Source organism: Plectrocnemia conspersa, unplaced genomic scaffold (assembly GCF_051122295.1).
Source record: "Plectrocnemia conspersa isolate PC_06_02 unplaced genomic scaffold, ASM5112229v1 ptg000011l, whole genome shotgun sequence".
NCBI classification, from domain to species: domain Eukaryota; kingdom Metazoa; phylum Arthropoda; class Insecta; order Trichoptera; family Polycentropodidae; genus Plectrocnemia; species Plectrocnemia conspersa.
Genome location: NW_028277175.1, coordinates 26,234,118 through 26,253,810, shown reverse-complemented (window position 1 = coordinate 26,253,810; position 19,693 = coordinate 26,234,118). Strand labels below are relative to the sequence as shown.

Below are 19,693 nucleotides of genomic sequence, written 5' to 3'. Positions count from 1 at the left end.
CCGAAGCGGGGTCACGTACAATTAGCTTAATGGACTATAAGGATAAATACAGTAAGGATTTTAGATCCTTTGAAGTCGTTTAATCAGCTGTTTCGAGTTACTTCTGCGTTGATCGTTTAAAAAGTTCCAGAACTTAAAAATAAATATCATAAAGACAAAAACTATTTTTTTCTACAGAATGAGACAAAAGTCACTTAACCATTTAAACATTTAATAACTTTTTCAGGGCTATAAATAATATAATTTTTTTTTAGATTCTAAAAATAGAAGCTTAGGAAATATATGCTTAAAAATTTACATTGATATTTTCAAAGCACATTATATATTAAAATTAAAGCGTAAAACTTATAGCTCATTTGATTCCAGATTGACTGCAGCAGGGTCACGTACAATTCTCTCAAGGGAACATGAACTGTTATGCCTGAACTACACTCTCTGGAAGTTAGACAAGGTTGACCAAGAACGGAGAATATAGTGGGTTACTTCGGTCGAGTTCGGTTCTGCCCGCTCTAAAATCTCTCGGAAGTTGTCCGAGGTTACCGAGAACGGGAGGTAAAATGGGGGTAATTCAGTCGATTTGGCCAGTTTCAAGCGCTTCCGAACATTGTCGGCAAATAGACCGAAGTCAGAGCTGCTCTTTCGAGCGCGAGCGGTGAGATACTTCCCCTTTCGCTCTATCGCGTGTTAAGTGACGACAGTGAGAGAGATAATGATATGGTTTTTCGCAAACTGAGATAGAACGAGTAACTCGGTTCAATTTCAGTATGCGCGTAGGCGTCCTATGGTTAACACGCATGTCGAGCGCTGCATCGTGGTCACGTGGTCAACTTATAATTCCACATGCTTATCGGGGATTTCAACAGACTCTTACTGATATCTTTGAATATTTTAGGGCACCAAAAGGATTAATTATATTTTTGATAGTATATTCTTCTAACAGATATCGTTATTATATTTTTTTCATATAAAATTAAATAATTAAAAAATAATTAGTGCTACTTGATTTTGTTAAAAATATCGTTTCGAATATTCTTATGTATTTTCCTAGATCGGTTTATATAAATGTCACACCATAACGAATTCTTATTTAGAATCGATGGCGACAAATTCTAGGATAGTCACAGATGTGGTGTTCGTAATCTGAAGTATCATTTTTATGCCTTATGGCATTTTGCAAAAGCCGACAAAGATTTTGCGTAAATTGAATATTTACGACCGAAAAGTATTCACTGATATTGTACTGGTGAGTGCCCACACAAACTTAATAAAATGACAATTTACAAATTGCGATTATTTGGCACATTTTTCGATCGCGTGCAAATTAAATTTGTGGCAGTGTGGTCGCTTACTCGAAGTCATAGGTCTCGGCCGACTTCAGTTGTAACTTCGGTTCGGACAACTTCCAGAGAGTGTAGTTCAGGCATTACGATTATTTAAAAAGCCCTAGAGCTCTATATATGTATTTATAAATAGTTAAGAATATTAAGGACAGACTATATTCCCAGAAATAAATATAAAGATAAAGACACAGTTTTTTTTTACAAAATGGGCCAAAAATTGCTTTACTATTTACATAAAAATTGTGTAACTTTTTCGCGGTTTTATATTATAATATATTTTTTTCTTTTAGATTCTAAAAATATAATTTTGGATAATATATACATTATTGAAAATTAACGATGGAAATTTCAAAGCATTAATTTAAATTGTTTTAATTAATCCTGATGATAATGAACGAAATCGATATCGACAATGATTAACTTTAAATAGTGACCATGTGAACAATACGCCATTTTGGACTTTTCAGAAAGACAAGGGTAATAAATCTCAGGTTTAAGGGATGCATCAGTAGCGCGTCAAACTGTTCATTGATGGTGTCGCTTTAAGCTTAGACCATTTTTTTTCTAATCCCATATTTTGTTACGCAGTAATTAGGCATTAACAAGTCAAAAAATGATTTTGTAAAAAGTGTCTTATTGTTTGTAATATTTGTATAATAAAAGTGTGTCGGTAAAAATTGAGTAAGTACTCAATTTTTCTGTTTTGTGTAATAAAATTGAAAGTATCAAATATTTTCTGTTTAGATACTCAAAATACTAAGAAATATTTATGCTTAGTTATGTACATTATTCAGAATGTAACGTAGCTACTAGGTGGTCCACGTGATTCAACACGTCTATAGCAAGCACTTGATTGAAGATCGAATTGCAGTCCACTACTCGGAAGACCACAACTACCATGATAAAGGTATTACATTGCGCCATATTTTGATGTGTATCGCAGTGCTTATTATATTAATCAATCATCTTTAATACACCGATCGTTTTCCATCTCCGAAACTAATGACTAATTAGTCACACATATTCATGTTAATTTTTCAATAAGACCCCGGACGTGCATCAATCAACTTTCGATTGCACCAGTCTCCGCCTTGCTTCGAGCGACCGGCATTTTTCGAAAATCTCTCCCTTCAATGTCAACATCACTTTGCGTCCATAAATATTTAAAGTGGTATTGAGCTGAGCTCGTGTGTAAACTCGTTCCTTGTTTGCCTACCTCTAGCCACACAAGAAGAACTCCTTATACAGGAATGGAAATGTCATGCACGTTTTCCGTCTCTGTCGTGAAATGGACCGGGAAATAGCCGTGGCCCTTTTATGGGTTCTATCTCGACCATTGTTGGACGCGAGATCGTATATCCTGAATTAATGAATGTGACTAGTGTCAATTTGATTAAAGCCGTTTTGTGACTGTAAAATATGGTGAGCGCATACTAAATGCAAATGAAATGTTTAATTTATATTGCGAAAAAGAGATCAAAACTGTTCAGGATTCATATCATATGATTATAATGGAGAGCTTACACAACGTATTTTTTTAAATTATTATTATACTTCGATACAATTCACTCACACACTACCAACCGTGGCACAACTGTGACACTATAATGATGCTATCTGGGCACAATACACTCGAATTTCAATGAATAGAATTTATTCATTCGATTTTTATAAACTTTACACGCTAAAAAATACTGCCATTCCTTTCAAGTAAATCTCATTAAACGTGCAAGTTGTCTTCATAATATTATTTTACATAAAAGAGGATATTGAAACGGCTTCAAAACAATCGCTTTTATGATCCATTTTTATGCACTTCTATACTACCAGCAGTTGCAAAAACACGCCATATGCAAAGAATGCCTTTGTATGTTATGAAATCAATGAACCAAACAACAATCAATATAATACCTTCATATTGTGTGATACTCGAATGTGTGTATTAAATTATATTGAGAGAAAAATGTATAGAATAATTTGAGCAAATAAAAACTTATGTTGAATTTTGAATGGAAAATAATTTTATCAATAGTATTTCCTGCTTCTTTGTGTGTAGCATTAGCTGTATCGAAACTTAAAAGTCGTTGAAATAAATTATACATGTATCAAAAATATAGATTTATGATGCGACGATTCTTGCGTGTTCTATCGATACATAAGTTACATATGTATTATTTAAATTCCGGAATTTATCGCGATTCTATATTTCGACAGTGCTACTCCTGCCATGTTCACGAATAACATGAGTTACTGACTAGAATCGTATTCTCATCGCGATGAATCTTGGAATTTAAATAATATAAATACTCGCGAACCATTAAAAAATACATATGTATGTATACATAAACCTAAGCTTTTATTACACTGATTGTTTCTTTCAGATTTACTCAAGGTTAGCTAAAAAAAAACAACATAAAAGCGCTCATAATTTCACGTTGCTCGCTCACAAAAAGTAACCATATTTTAAAAATATTGATAAATTTTAGATACAACCAGAAGATTACTTTTATGTATTTATATTTATATACATATGTGATATTTTTATTAGCTGTGTTTTTTAGCTCTTTTTATATCAATTTGCACGATTAGATTAGGAGAAGTTTATATGCAATGATCAATTGATCGTAATTATAAATTTATATTACTCACTAATTTGTATCTTGCAGATACGATAGAATTTGAACACATGTGCTAGATTTAATTCGTTCTGAGATAAACGATTGCGCGAAAACACGTCATTACAGAAGTATGATAAATATTTTTTTATTTTACTCTTCTGTCGGCGGAACCAGTGTAGGCAATGCAGCGCCGGCGCACATAGCTGGTGCGTGCGTTTCTAATAAAATAACAAATATTTTGCAAAATATGAATTTATTAAATTAATCAACTTGTTCTACTAATTTAAAATTTTATGATCGTGTAAGAATCAGCTAATAGTGAATTGCATAAAGCACAAAACAGATTTTGCAATGAAAGTACATAGTCTTATTCTTAATTTACTGTGACCAAAATGCTCATCCATCAACAATGACGCGAAAGATTGGGACCACACAATAGCCCTCGTTACGACCATAAATAACACACAAGGGTTCTTACTGTAAATATTCTCCGTCATTGAGAGAATATTTCTTTCTTGCGAAACGATCACGGAAGCAAAATAAATCACTGGATCTACAAGATTGACAATGCCCATCAAGGAAATGTCGCGTTCTTTTAAAGGCGTATACTTATTTCGCTGTTCTAAGAAACGAGTACATCTATTGGCTGGATGATCGCTGCATAATTGTAATTGGTCAGCAAGCTTTGCAGCCCTGGACTAAGATGGGGAAAAGGTAGTCACAAGTAGCCACTCGAAGAGACCAACAGGCGCCCGCCGCCCGCGGACAAAATACTGTCATGGGCGCTCACATTTCGAGAGGGATCCTCTGTAATACTATCGCTGCCGTGTCACCTACAAGTCATTTGAGGACCTCCCACAGACATCATCCCTGCGCCAGCTTCTACACCACCACTCGGAGAAAACATTTCGCCATTTATCATCTGTCACAATTGTAATATAATCTAATAAAACTGCATCTTTACATGCATCTGCGAAATAACACCCCCTGGGGTTCTCAAACCTTAAAAAGTTTTATATGTAAAGATCTCGAATGCAGGGTATTATAAAAGTGGTTGCAAAGATAATCCCTAATATTCGGCAAAAACACAACATACATTATAGTAATAATAAATAGAGATTACTATAAAAATATACAAACATATTAAGAACATACAAAGATAACGCAAAGTTCACGAGATTGCAACGCATAAGTGTATTTCGGCAGCAAAAAAACTAATGGGCAATATGTGATGCCTCTCAATATTTAAATACCACCGATTGAGGACTATTGATGAAAAAAAATGTACTTCCGAAACAATAAATAAATTCATTTGCGACCAGCATCGTAAGCGAATGAACAATTAATATTAATTTATTAGCAATAAGTTGCTAAAGTATCTGCTTGTTTATAGATTAAGATCTGGAATTCGAAGCCTTATTTCATCAGTTAGTTTAAATATGTATACAATACAAACGCTCCAAATACAGTCGATTATTCATATAGTTTAGTTCATAAACTATGAACCTCTACAACCGGTCGATCAGCGAGTGATTAATTCTCTGCCGCCCGACCCAGATTGACGCATAGTCCGACCTAGACCTACGATCGCACACTGTAAACTTTATTCAGCTAATATACACTTAGGTCAAAAACGATTTGTCTAATAAAATATAAGGGATCGGTAGAATACGTAGAATTTCTAAATAGTCACGCAAAATTTCGAACACCAACAATTACTACATAGTTTTCGAAATCAGTCTAAAAAATACTAATAGTTTCGCATTGAAAAAATCATTGTTTGAACTCTTCTTTGTAATTCAACGGTTAATGGGATATTTTAGAGGTGTGGCTAAATGTTGCGATTGGCTCTTAATTTGCTGCATCTGTTATTTAAGCATTATAAAATATTTTACAGTACGTCTTATCACCAATCGAATTATCGACGACTACAAGGAAGACTCTCAATTCGACAATTGTTTTTTTCTGTAAACATTTTCAGATTTTTCGGCGTCTAACCAATCATTACATGATAGATTTTCCTAATCCAAAATAATTAAAACATGTTATACACATATTAAAATACATATTTGTATTATTTATATTATGTAATATGTTAAGTAAACTCAAGCATGTTTAATGTATTATTTAAAGTATTGACAGAAAAGAGTTAAATTTTAATCACTTAACAAAATGATTTTAATATTTTCATTTCAGTGTATAATAAACATATCATGAACAGATTAAAATCAATAAATCAAGATTTGATCTTTGGCACCTTAGAACGTGATAAATAAGAATTAGCAACTTATATACTATTAAAAAATATATTTTGAATGTAGTAGATAAAATTAATAGTAACATTTTGATCATTTGATCTATTTCACTTCCACGCGAGTAATTCAGTGAAACACGACAAAACCATTACTGTATGAATGGTGCTTAGCAAAAGTGCTTGTTAAACTATTGTGAAATAGCACAACGTCTAGACTTAGTGTAAATGTGTAGTATAAAATTGTAAATAATATGTAAATATAAAATGTTCTCGGAAATCTTTTCCATGTATTATTTCTAATATAAACAAATTTCAGAATGTCGTCAATGTCATGATTCATCAATGTACATGTTTATGCTTGAACAATGGTTTTAAAATGGAATGCCATATTTTCAAGTTACAGAATACATTAAAAATTTTATGATATAAACAGAATGCTTGATTAATCATTTAAGATATTATAATATTTAAAATTGTATTATTTATATTATTTTACAAAAAAAAGATTAGCGACTGACACTTGACGGTTGATTTTCGTATTTCAATTGCCGATATATTTATATCCTATCTTATACACACAAATGTATATATGGCCGTTGATACAATAACAAAAACCGGACTGTCGAGTTATCAGATGGTTCAAGTTTTAACGGCCGAATATTGGAACCAATAAATTCATAAAACTGGCCAATTTAACATTAATCACCCCTCTTAAAAACAAACTATGAAATCAAATATACGTGTGCTTAAAAAAAGATGTTTGATTTCTACAATATAATATTTCAAGGTAAGGTTGCGTAACGAACATTCACTATGAATAATTTTATGTTTTACTATTTGTCGCTATATTAAACCAGTGATTTTAGTATAAACTTTCAATACTTATAATAGTTCAAAAATCCATTTGATTCGAAAGAGAAAGCATATGAATTTATAGTAACTCTGTTGGCGCTTTTAGCTTTTTAACGAACGTTTCACGCGCCTCTGCCGTTTTAATATATTCATAATATAAATACTTTCAGCAGAGATTTACATCTCATCGTCAAACTTTCGCTCGTTCGTATACATATATAGCCAGCTTTATGACTACCGAAATTAATATTTTGTTTACCTTAAAAGGAGAAAAAAGTATAATACATAAAGCACGAACATCGACCCCAGCTTTTTCCAGACCTCCTTTGTCCCTATACCTGCACAAAACGATTCCAAAAAACGCTAATAGGTATTTGCCGGACGCTTTACAAAATCAGCTTTTCTCGTACTAATTAACCGTGTTTCCGCGAGCATTGAAGGCTAGTTTTTTTTATATAAAAAACAAAGATCTCGGTCGTAGTAGAACCAAAAAAACTTCTAGATGTCGAGCAATGTTAGCAATGTGGATTGCCTTGCAATGTTACCGACTTACTCCGCTGTTGTAATTTTCGTCATGCGGACCTAAACTAGTTTCTCGTGTTCTATAATGAAGCGTTTCGCGACCATAACAAGTGTGTTTATATGATATAGTAACCAATAATGTATAATCTTAGATAAATAGTATCATTATTTGAAGTTTCTCGGATTATTACAGGTGTTAAAGATAAAATCATCGTGTTTATATTAATATCATTTTAAAGTAAATTTTATTTTTATAGTATTAAAATCGCTTTATATTAAATTTTGCTCTGAATAAAAAAAATGATAACAAATTGCTAACCCTTAGCAACGGCTGGGTGAAGAGATAATTGCATTTTTCATAGAACGACTATAGATAGAAAAAATTGAAAAGGGTGAAATCCTGTTTAAAAAATTTTTTTGACGCATTCAAAACAGATGGTAGATGTAGAAATTGCTCATAAACTAAATAGAGCTTTTAATGTATGTACAGTCCGTCCAAGATATGAACGCTCATCGTCACAGAATTGGGGAGAAAATATAACAGGGTGACCATGTGAAATTAAGTGCAATTAATTTTTACTTTTTTAATTTAATTTGTTGGTGAAAGTGTAAAATATCACTTTATTACTTATTTTCTTTTTTTATATACATATTTAACTCAAAAATAAGAGAGCAGTTTTGGTATCACTCTCCAGGTTGAATATCTGTTCAATATAATATTTTTAAAAATACCAATAGAATATTACAGGAATTGTTTTATTGATTACAAAATACCACAGTATGACAATAATTTATAATAATAATATAACACATTATAATTTTTAATTCAATTTCCAACGTATGGTCACGCTACCCTTAAAACAGCCCTGATTTAGTATTGGTAACGTTCTCCTATCGGTGTAAAAAAATGTGTATGTATGCATGCATGCGTACACGCACCCTTCTTTCCAACACAACGATGATGAGCGTTAACGTCTTGAACGGACTATACTGCATGTACAAATGATTAAAAAAAAGTGCTAAAAGATGATAAAATTTGCGGGTCTTCTTCTTCAGGTGGTAAACAAGTAACTGAAGAAGTTCACTTCTTATAGAGTAACATTTTGTTTTTAAAATTTTTTTCAGCGTTGATAAAATATTATTGTAAAAATAAAGAAAAACGAGCACATCAAATTATTATGATTTAGAGTAAGCTCTGCTTTAGTTGAGCTAAGTATATATTATGTGAAAGAGTGATAGACCGTACTTATTAAAAAAAAATGTTTTTATCATACATTCCTCATTTAGGATCAATATGTAATATTTTAAATATTTTTTATTGGCTCTAAAACCCAATATGGAGTTTCTCTTCCTTTTTTTTAGTTTCGTAGTACATTTATTTTTATTATTTGGATGGACAATCGAGTAACTTGTTGCGAAAGCGTTTCTATAAGAAATATAACAGACTAGAACAAATCTGTTTCCACCCCAAATCGTCGCATTGGTCCAAATAGGCTGAATAAAATTTCCATATTTCATTAGGCGTTATTAGTACTTGCATCGAACAAGTGTATACATTATGCTGATGCACGTGAGGATCGGAAATTCAGACGGATTTCCTAAACAAATGGACTGTCGGTGTCAAATTAATTTAATTCTACTATTGACTTGAAACACTTCAAAATTATTGTTTTTTAATTTAAATCTGGAATATTAAATATAGTGATTATTATATAATTATAATTACGATCGATCATCACATGTCAGATTTACCTATATTTTCCTAATCTCACGGATGAATATCATGATGATTAGTTAAAATCGAGCTAGTTCGTACATATTGGATATTTAAAATTCTCTAATTATGGGCTAATTCAGCTCATAGAAAATATATTGTATTAACAAGTGCTGACAAAGTGGTAAAATATGCTGATCTGTATAGCAAGTGCCCTGCGACAACATTGCCAAATTTCCAAAGGTTGCGAAAACGTGTTTATAAGAGGAATAACAAACAACAACAAATCTATTTCCATCCCCAAATCGTTACATTGGTCCAAACATGGAGCAAAAGCACCAACCATGAGCGTCTACATAAGACACTTCCATTCGAAATACACTTTCATCAAACACTGTTACCAGATACTTTGAAGCGGAGCAACGCCAAGCATCGAGCGGGACCTAGAGGAACGAAGAAGAGACTGCGTTCTTATTTTTTTTAACTCCTTCGGATTCTACGAGACTCAGACAAGGCTATGATAACTTAATGTATCTATAGTAATTATGTAATTAAAAAGGTATTGCTAGTTGTGTAATAATTTATAATATCAATAACTATGCTTCCTAAAAAACTCCCTATTAAACGTAGCAAAATATAATCATACAGTGCAATTAGAATACAAAATGGTTTTGAAACCACATAAATTAATTCCATTCCATTTGCGGTGCATAAATTGTGTCAATTCAACACGCCTGTGGCATGCAAATTGACATTTTTAAGATTACAATCTATAGATACTTATTAAACAATAACACACGTACGACTTAATAGTTCAAATGGACAACAACAACCCTTTCTTAAGAACAAATTAAACATGCCATATAATTACAATATATGAATACGAAAGTAACCATTTTCCTCGAGATGCAAGAATAGATTAAAGTCAGAGTGAATCACATATTGCGTCATTTTCACTAAACGAAAGAGAAAATTCCGTGATTCATTAAAATCTCGACATCGATCGCTCAAAATCCGCCTTTGGTGTTGCTTCAAAGGCGACTATGGCACTAATTGAGAAGAGTGGGAAATTTCACCATAAAAAACGGAATTTCCCTACGACAGGATGCGTTGGCGTTGTTCTATGTGCGAAATAGCTCTCGACAGTCGTTATAAATCTCACACCGCAAGCAATTTAATGCATTTTTTCTCATTATTTTATCTGGCCGATTTGTAAGGACGTTGTGCGGTTTCGGTTGAACGACTTGAATTGAAAAAAAAATAGAATATAGTGAGAATTATAATTTCAATTTTATTTACTATTATTTCGTGCTACGTCACGTACAATTGTCGATTTTTTCTAATACAAAAAAATCAGTAAAAATACATATATAATACATATATACAAGTGGCGTGCGGTGACTTTTGAAACAGGGCTTGTAGTTAGGAGGGGGGGGGGGGTACAAAAATTATATTTTAAAATTTATTTTCTTTAATTGATAAACATATTACGTATTTATTTTTGAAAATTAATTTTATTCGACGCTCTTTCTCACAAAATTCATCAAAACCGCATCATATAATATATTGTCTTTCATTAATTTGTCTAAAAGTTTTTTTTCGACTGATATTATTGCAAGAGCTGACATTCTTTCTCACTTTGACTATTTCTAGTGAATGTATTTATTCGTTTCATTGTAAAAAATGATCTTTCTAAAAGCACTTCTCGCCGGTATGGTAAAAATTAATTTTATTAAATTGAGTACTTAATTTTTAATTTTTAATAATCACATTATTAATGCAATTTATGGACTTTAAATGGAATTCTGTTGACGAATATATATATAAATAAATAAATTCACTTTTCAATCTCATAATATTAAAAAAAGCGGTTCTTGAAAATTATTTTCGTATTTCTTAAATTAATTCATGTAAAGTGTAGAAATTTCACACCTGCCCGGCTATTGGCATGGGAAGCCGGCAGCTCCCACTGCAAAACATGAAATAGACAGATTCAAAACGTCAACCGCATGAACGCTTGATGATGGGCGACTGTAAATACGAACTTGAGTAACGGTTTAAGTTCTAGTGCGCATGCGCGATCAATTCAATTCCCGATAAGCAATTCATGACGCATGCGTATCGACTGCGCAAGACATCTGGCCAACCAGCCCACCCGCGCTGCAGTCGGCTTTAGCCGCTCCCTCGGTATGGTTGTCTGTAGCCGATTTTTTGAGCGATTACGTTTCATAATGTATGGACCACACGCCACTGATACATACATAAATATATACTTTAGTACAATATATACTTATATATTTAATGAACATCCACAATAAGATGTAATGGCGAAAACTGAGCTCTCGGTAGCTCTACCTTCTAGATTTATGGATGGGCCTTCAGGTTAAAATCGTTGCTGCGTTGAGATAATTAAAAAAACTTCAGATATCTCTTCAAGATGGAGTATGAGTCATATCCATATTTGTATCATTGAGATCCTCTGCGTGGCGTCCACGCAATGAAGTTGCTAAGGGGCGGTGTCGACAACCCGTTAATGCTCGGTGACTTTCGCCTGCGAGTTTTAGAGTGCCTTAGAGCAGGGGTCGCCACATATTTTAATGAAGGGCCGGATAGAAAATATTGTGGGGGTTATTCTTCAACTCGCGCACTAAATCACCGTAACCACGGTAATTATAAGGATGAATGAGACAAAAGAGTGTAAAGGCCCAGATGAGAAAAGGATTTATTTGTAAATAAAGGAACTATAACATGTTTAAATATATTGCGTAACAGTCGCAGAAACAAATCCATCGAAAGATAAAAAGCACTGTTAAACACATTACCCGTTGCACAATTCGACTTCCAAATATATCCATCAAGCAAATGTCACTTTATATAGACATGTACATATTTCTTTGGTCGAATAAACGAGTGCAACGATTGGCTGAGTGGTCGCAGCATGGTTATGATTCGTCAGCGAGCTTTGTAACTTAAGGCTGGTCTCCAATGAGGAGAAGGAAAACGGTGGACTACATGACCACGGACAGTCAGAGGAACGGACATCAACTACACCGCCGTTGGCACGAATACAAGACCTCCGAGGACCATCCACTGGACATCATCCCTCCGCCAGCTAAACACACTATTTTAGGTTGCACCTTAACTGTTTTTTTTTTAATTATTTTTCAGTGCTTATTATTGTTTGTATAATGGCCATTATGACGCATTAAATAAAACTGTCTAGTAATGATGGTAGAGATTTGTAATAAGAAATAAAAAATAAGACTATTGAAACGAGATAAAACGATTGTTATCGCTTTGAGCTAACTGCGATTCAGGATATTATCAGTGTCCTGACAGACCATATGGTACGGAATGCTACATGATAATGCACAATTCATAGCAAGGAGACTTTTATATTAATTTAACATATGAAGAAATGTTCTGTCTTAAAATAACCATGAGGCGTTTTACACGTACGTGCTAATTATTCTCAATTTTCTGAATGATGATCTCAAAAGTGCAAATTGATTGACCACACTTATTCTGCAGATTACATTCATATGCATGACTATGACTTTGTTAATCCGCGTATTGTTCACAAATAAGGCGTCGCGTCCTCGAACCACCATAGATTTAGTTGCGAAATTATCGCGCTGATTAATTGCGACCGTGGTTTTCGCCTACCTGTCATCGAACGATCATTTGTAAGAGTTGTTACATGATATTACGTGCAGGATGTCTATAGAACCGGATATCCCACTCTTGGGTCGCACACGTCTAAGAATACTAACGAGAACTTTAGTAAATCAGTTAACTTCCTCGTTTACCCGTAACACAATATTAAAGTTCAATTTTTGAGAGCCATTACTTTACAAAATTCTTGTTGCTATTCTTATGTATGATTAGGGCATCCAAATACCTAGCCAAATTCATTACATGGTTCTCGGATAATTTTGCTAAATAACACAGATAATTTATATTACAAACTAATATACAGTATGGATTGGGGGAACTCATTGGAATGCCTATACAAAGAGTTTTCTCTTAAGATATAAATTTTCCTTTGCCCTCTACAAAAGATAAAGATATCTCTTGTATACAATAAATTTATTTTTAATAAGCAAAGTATAAAATATTTCTTTGATAGATTTAATTCTCGGTATTTTTATTATAAAATATACAATGCGGTCATAGCGATAATTGTGTCTATGTATAACCAGAAGATCTATTGATTTGTAAGCCTTCTCTTATACTCGATGCATAATAGTGGGGTTTATTATTAAATAAACAAGTAATATATATGTATAAACATATATTCGTTCCCTTTTCTCAGCTTTGTCAGATTCGTCTCAGACGTGGATAAAATGATTGATTGATTAATAGTGACACGTGAGATTGGTCGTGTACTGTTTCGAGACATTCACAAAAGCTGGAGATGGTCAATTTGATCAATACTTGGGTGCCGCTCAATTGAGCTATAAAAAATAGCGAATTTCTTCTTGCGATTCGTTACTAAACCGTAATTAAAACGAGTTTTTACTTATACTAAGAGCTACCACAACCAAACTAAACTATTGATTCTACTAAGTACTGCTCACAATTTACCAAACTGAACGAAGCAATCTGCAAGAAAAAGGACGTAAGCGGCTAATATAAAGGACATTGTGTTCTACTAAGATTTATTTATTTATTTTTATTAAATCTTCCGCTGTAACCTGACAGGCGTAAGCCCAATGCATTACAACAGGCAAATCTGTACAAACTGAATAAGTCAATCAGACATAATGAATACAATTATTAACTTAAGTGGGTAGTTTTTTAATACTACATACTTATTCGAAAATATGCATTTAGTTCATTAAAAAAGACTCTAGATTAAAATTATATATTTTTAAAACACTATTATTACTTTAAAAAAAGTAGTAGTGATGATCTGAGACATTTTTGTGCCACGAAGATTTAAATGTGCTTACTTAGTGCAGTTTATGTTAATAATAATATTATTAAATTAACGTTTTTAACATAGAATTCGATTATACCAGAAATATATTCATGCTTAGTTTACTAGTTCAATTAATAAATTTACATAAAAATCAGGTTATTTAGTAGTTTTTGAAGAAATATTAATAAATTGTAATACAGGAAAATAATAAATATAGCTACGGTTTATAACTAAGTCAAAAAATACATGAATTGTTCGGGTTTTTCTATTATATGCAAATATATAAAAAAAATCATTTAAAAATCAACAAACTGCAAATTATCATAATTATTAAAATTATTAATTAATTAAGAGACCAAAATCTGCTTTAGACGAGTTAAAAATATGTTGTTTTCGATAAAAGCGTAATAAATCAATAGTATTTAAAATTTTAGCAAAACGCAAAACAAGTATATATGTTACGCCGACGCACGTGATAATCGGAGACTCGGGCAGATAACCTTAACAAAGGGAAGTTCAGTGTCTTTACAAATAGAAAGGAATGCTATATTGTATTGAGAAGTACGGACGTCAGTGAAATGTGCTAATCCAGATTGCAATTACACCACTTCATTATAAAATTTCCAGCTGTTTAAATTATGACCGTTTCGCAATAGTGTTTCAATATTAAAGATAATATTAAATCTGTTTCTACATCCAAAATCGGCACTTTGTTGCAAACTCTGAGAGTAGACAGAACAAAAGTAGTTTCACTATTTAGAAAAGCCAAAAAATCTCTGATTCATTTCCAATAATATAACGTACTTCGCTGGGATTTCAGACAATGGATTGTCGACACCACCACCACCACCACCTAGATGGGAAATACGAATATGAGCCATACTTTCTGTAGATATGTCTGATATTTTCTCTGAATCTTCTCTAAAAATACGAGTACTTCACTTCGGACACTACGAACTAGCGTATCGTACAGAACGCGAATCGTCAATATATTTTTAAATGAAAGCCGAGCGTCTTTAACGCATTATCGTAAGCTTTGGCGATGCGTATAATAAATATTCATGTCTAATTTTCCAAAACCTCGATATTTTTCTACTTAAAACACTTATGGTTAAGCTTCAAGGGAATTCCTGGCAAGATGATATAGAAAATGGTCGATCGACCTACAGCGACTCTAAATATATTTGTAAAGACTGAATCTGCATTTGTGCGAATACTCGGAAGCATTTTCAGATCATCTAATACATAGTTTGAGCTCATAATTGACACATGAATGTCATTGATAAAGAGAGGAAAAAGCAGAGGACCAAATTGGATCCATGTTTTACTCCAGAAAAAGCTCACAAACTGACGGAGTAAGTTACTGACTTTTGAAGGTAAACATGATTTTTTAAATCGGTGTAGCCAACATCAATCTGTATTTAAGAATCGAGTGATCGTGGATCGACGTGGATGAAAACCTTGTTGCTGGTACACTATAGCCTACCGATAGTTTTAAATAATGATATTAATAAATCATATCTAAAAGATAAATATAAGTTTATGTCCAAAAATAAAACCTAATATACATATGTACAGGCGGCCCTCGACTTTCGCACAATTCGCTATTTCGCACATTTAAAAAAATCAATTTTTTTAATTTTAATTTTTTTTAAAAAAAAAAACGTTCTGATAGCGGTGAATCTTTTGCTTCAATCGGACGTTCAATTTTGCAAAATAAAAATATAATTAAAGAGTACGTTCAAAATTGTGGAAAATAAAGATATATTTCCACAATCTTTAATGATATGTTTCCAAAAAAAACAGCAAAAAAAACATGGATGAAGTGGAAAATCTTTGTCATCATAGATCGATGACCAACATCAAAAAGATGTCCCTCTGAGTATTTCAATTATTCAAGCAAAAGCTCTTAGTTTGCACAAAGATTGGAAGGATAGATTAAAAAAATATTTTAACACGGTTTTTCAAGCAAGTAAAGGTTGGTTTTACAATTTTAAAATGAGGTATTCTTTTCATAATATTAAATTTACTGGAAAATCGGCTGATGCGGATAAAGATGCTGCAAAAGAATTTATTTCCTAATTATCCAAACTTATTGAAGATGGAGAATATTCCTCTAGCCAAATATTTAATGTAGATGAGACAGGTTTATTTTGGAAAACTCTTTAACAATGAAAAATATGAATGAAGCCTTTCGTGCTCCTTGACAAATTTTTAAATATTATGGAAGATTGTGATCCCAATGGAGAACGCATATCTCAAGAGCGTGGGGCGATCAATAAAAACATAGCATGTTATAAAATACTATATGAAGAAAAGAAAAAGAATAGTGGAAAACAGTTAACTCTTGATAACTTTTCAAAGGAAACACCCGCAAACCCCACTTAAACGTGTCTCTTAAACGCCTCTTAAACATCTTATATTTACTTGATAAATAAATATTTTAAAATACACACAATTTCAATTTTTTTTACTTCCCTCGACTTTCGCACACATTTTCAGGAACCAATTATGTGCGAAAGTCGAGGGCCGCCAGTATATAAGTTTATGAACAATAAATAAATAGCAATGACTAGTAAATAAATTTAAATAACATTAAAAACATTTAATGCGTTCCTCGCGGATCTGCGTGTTTTTATTTAAAATTATTTATTTAATAAAACAGATTTTCTACTGCTTTTTGTCAGATTTTTTTTTGAAAACGTTGTTATTAATGTTGTGGTTTCTTATATCAATACTTAAAAATTTAAAGATATATCTTGTCATTTAAATTAATCTCTTAAACAAGTTTTTATATAATTCTATTTTTTTATATTATTGGGCAATTATTGTTGCACACGAATCTCTTGAATCGAAACAGTAGCATTTATCTATTTTTTTTTTTTTTGATAATTACAAAACAATCTTTATAAACATATATATAGTTATATAGTGTGCACTAAAACATGCTTTGAAAAATACTAACTAATTTTGACAATAAACATCATAGCGAAAAATTAACCCATTTAACTCAAACACGTACAACAACCAGAGCTACTTTTAAACACGCCACTTTATAAAACACCACTTTTTAATTGTGCCTCTCTAAGCTAAACTCACTAGCTCAAATTACCTACACATACCACATAATTGACACGATTTCGAGTCTAACATAATTGCGAACGCAGAACCGAGACCTAAAACCGCAAATTATTCCCAGAGCACAGTGGTAATTCACACGATAATTTCGAGTATTTTTTTAAAAAAAAAAATGATCAAAATTATAGCAATAACTCAGTAATAAACATTATAAAATATCCTCACCCACGCCTCAGTATAAGGTCGATCGGATTCCTCCGATAAACTACCCTCCGAGATGGAATTTGAAGTGGATGAAATTCCTAGCGTATCTCCGTAAACTACACATGTGGGTCATAATTTTGACCCCAATAATAACCAAGACGTGTCTATAGCCTTTTGTTTTATGATTTCCAGACGTGAAATTAAACTTAATAGTAACCAAGTCGCGATTATGATTCATTCAATGAAAGCGAGGTTTATTCAAAAACGCGATAAGAGTTCATTCAGAATATGTGATTGTATATAAGCATAGTTCATCTCGTAGATAACGAGATGCACAATTAAATTATCGCTAAAAAAAATTGTATTATATTATACTTTGTCTTTTTTATTTAAAACGTTCTTGCGATATTATTTTTTTACAGAACACTTTGCTACGAATTTTTAGGTCATTTAAAAATGTAGGTAGGTGCTTATAGCATGCTTTTGAAACACGTATTTTCATTATTTTGACTTGGAAATTTCAAGTACAATCTACAACGAATTACTTCACAAACAATTTCTCAATAAAGAGATAAAGCCATTTGCACCGAGTGTATTTTATAAGTTCTTGAATAGTATGGTTTTAAGTGGATTACTTTGAAAGTCAAATCTGATAAATTTAGATATACGAAGCTGTTGTGAAAGCATTCAATATCATAATAAATGACAAAAGCTAGAAAAGGCCATTCATAAATTCCTTTATACTCTCAAGATACAAACTTTTTTTATATGTACTTTTAATATAAAATATGAAAGATACATACATATCACTGCAGACATTTCTTTGAATTGCTTTTACTAAATGCGAATTTAACATGAATCGAAAATATAGGGATCAAGAAACTAGAGTTCAATAAGATTAAAAAATGATTCTCCTCAGTATTTTTAGAAATGTTTGATTACATCAACACTGCTACGTGAACTTGGTGAATCGTATGTCTTGCTTAAAACTAGTTTACAGCACTTTTTCTAAAATGTTCGAAGATTCGTATTTTTGGGATCGTTATTTATTTTTTATTTAAATTAAAGTAACATTAGTAACATTTAACCTAATGCATAATGATGGTCAAAAATATAAACAATACACACTAAAAATAATAAAATATTAAAACTATTGCGATGTTAGGTGCACTTTAAAATGTTTCTATTACGAATAACAATAATAAGACAGTTATTAATTAAACATTTCGGTGATAAGTGGTAAGATAATGAAAAATGTATATTTTATAATAATCTCTTTCGAGGAATTTACAGAAATAATATTTTTCAAGGCAAACAAGATCCGGAAAATAATTATGTATCGTCAATTTGTTAAACAATATGAAGGGTGTTTTGCAGAATTAACATTTTTAAAGTTTATATACATTATTTAATAAAAAATCATAATTCAGAAATATTTTGTAAAAAGCAATAATTTTATGAAAAAAATGTTAAATTCATGTATAATTTTTTTTTTCCTAATTTATTTACCATTTTTTTTTCATCCTACCCTTTCAACAAAACCGCAACAAAACTTGTTTATTAAAATTTAATTATCAGATTTTCACTATGTGTATTTTATAAGTTTATAAAAGTTTTATATGTAGGCAACATTACAACTTATAATTTAGAGGCTATTCTAACTACAATTCGAACAACAATATATTCACAAAAATGAAAGAGAAATCTCTTGACCAAAGAATTGCGTTAATAATTAGAAATATTGTACGGCTTCTCTTTGTTTGGAAAGGATGTGCGATAGACCTTGCGCATAATACTATTGTTATTCTATCCTTGATTACTGATCGCCGGAAAGGACATCTGTACCATTTATCTTTTATAGCGTAAATAAATTTCGTGGGCGTATGGCCCATATTTTTTGCTATTCTCCAGAGCTGTCTCAAACAAGCATTATAAAATATATTAAACTTCGGCACAACGGCAGCGAACCCGGACCCTGGGAAAACAATGATTCCGGGCCTCATGACAAAAATGCTATTTTATATATGTTTTAACAGCGTAATTTAATTTCTTAAATAAATAATAATAGACACGAGTTATGCTACAAATAAATATAAAAATTAGCCACGGTTGTGACATATTTTCTGAATTCATATTTTATGCGAAATATTTTTATTAAGCATAAAAAAATATTTAACTGATAATTTG

General features: G+C 31.9%; 1 protein-coding gene across 3 annotated transcripts in view; it reads right to left on the bottom strand.

Moving 5' to 3' along the window:
• mthl1 (adhesion G-protein coupled receptor methuselah-like 1) overlaps positions 1-19,693 on the bottom strand; it is a 121,345-nt gene that overhangs the window by 10,304 nt on the left and 91,348 nt on the right. The window lies entirely within an intron of this gene.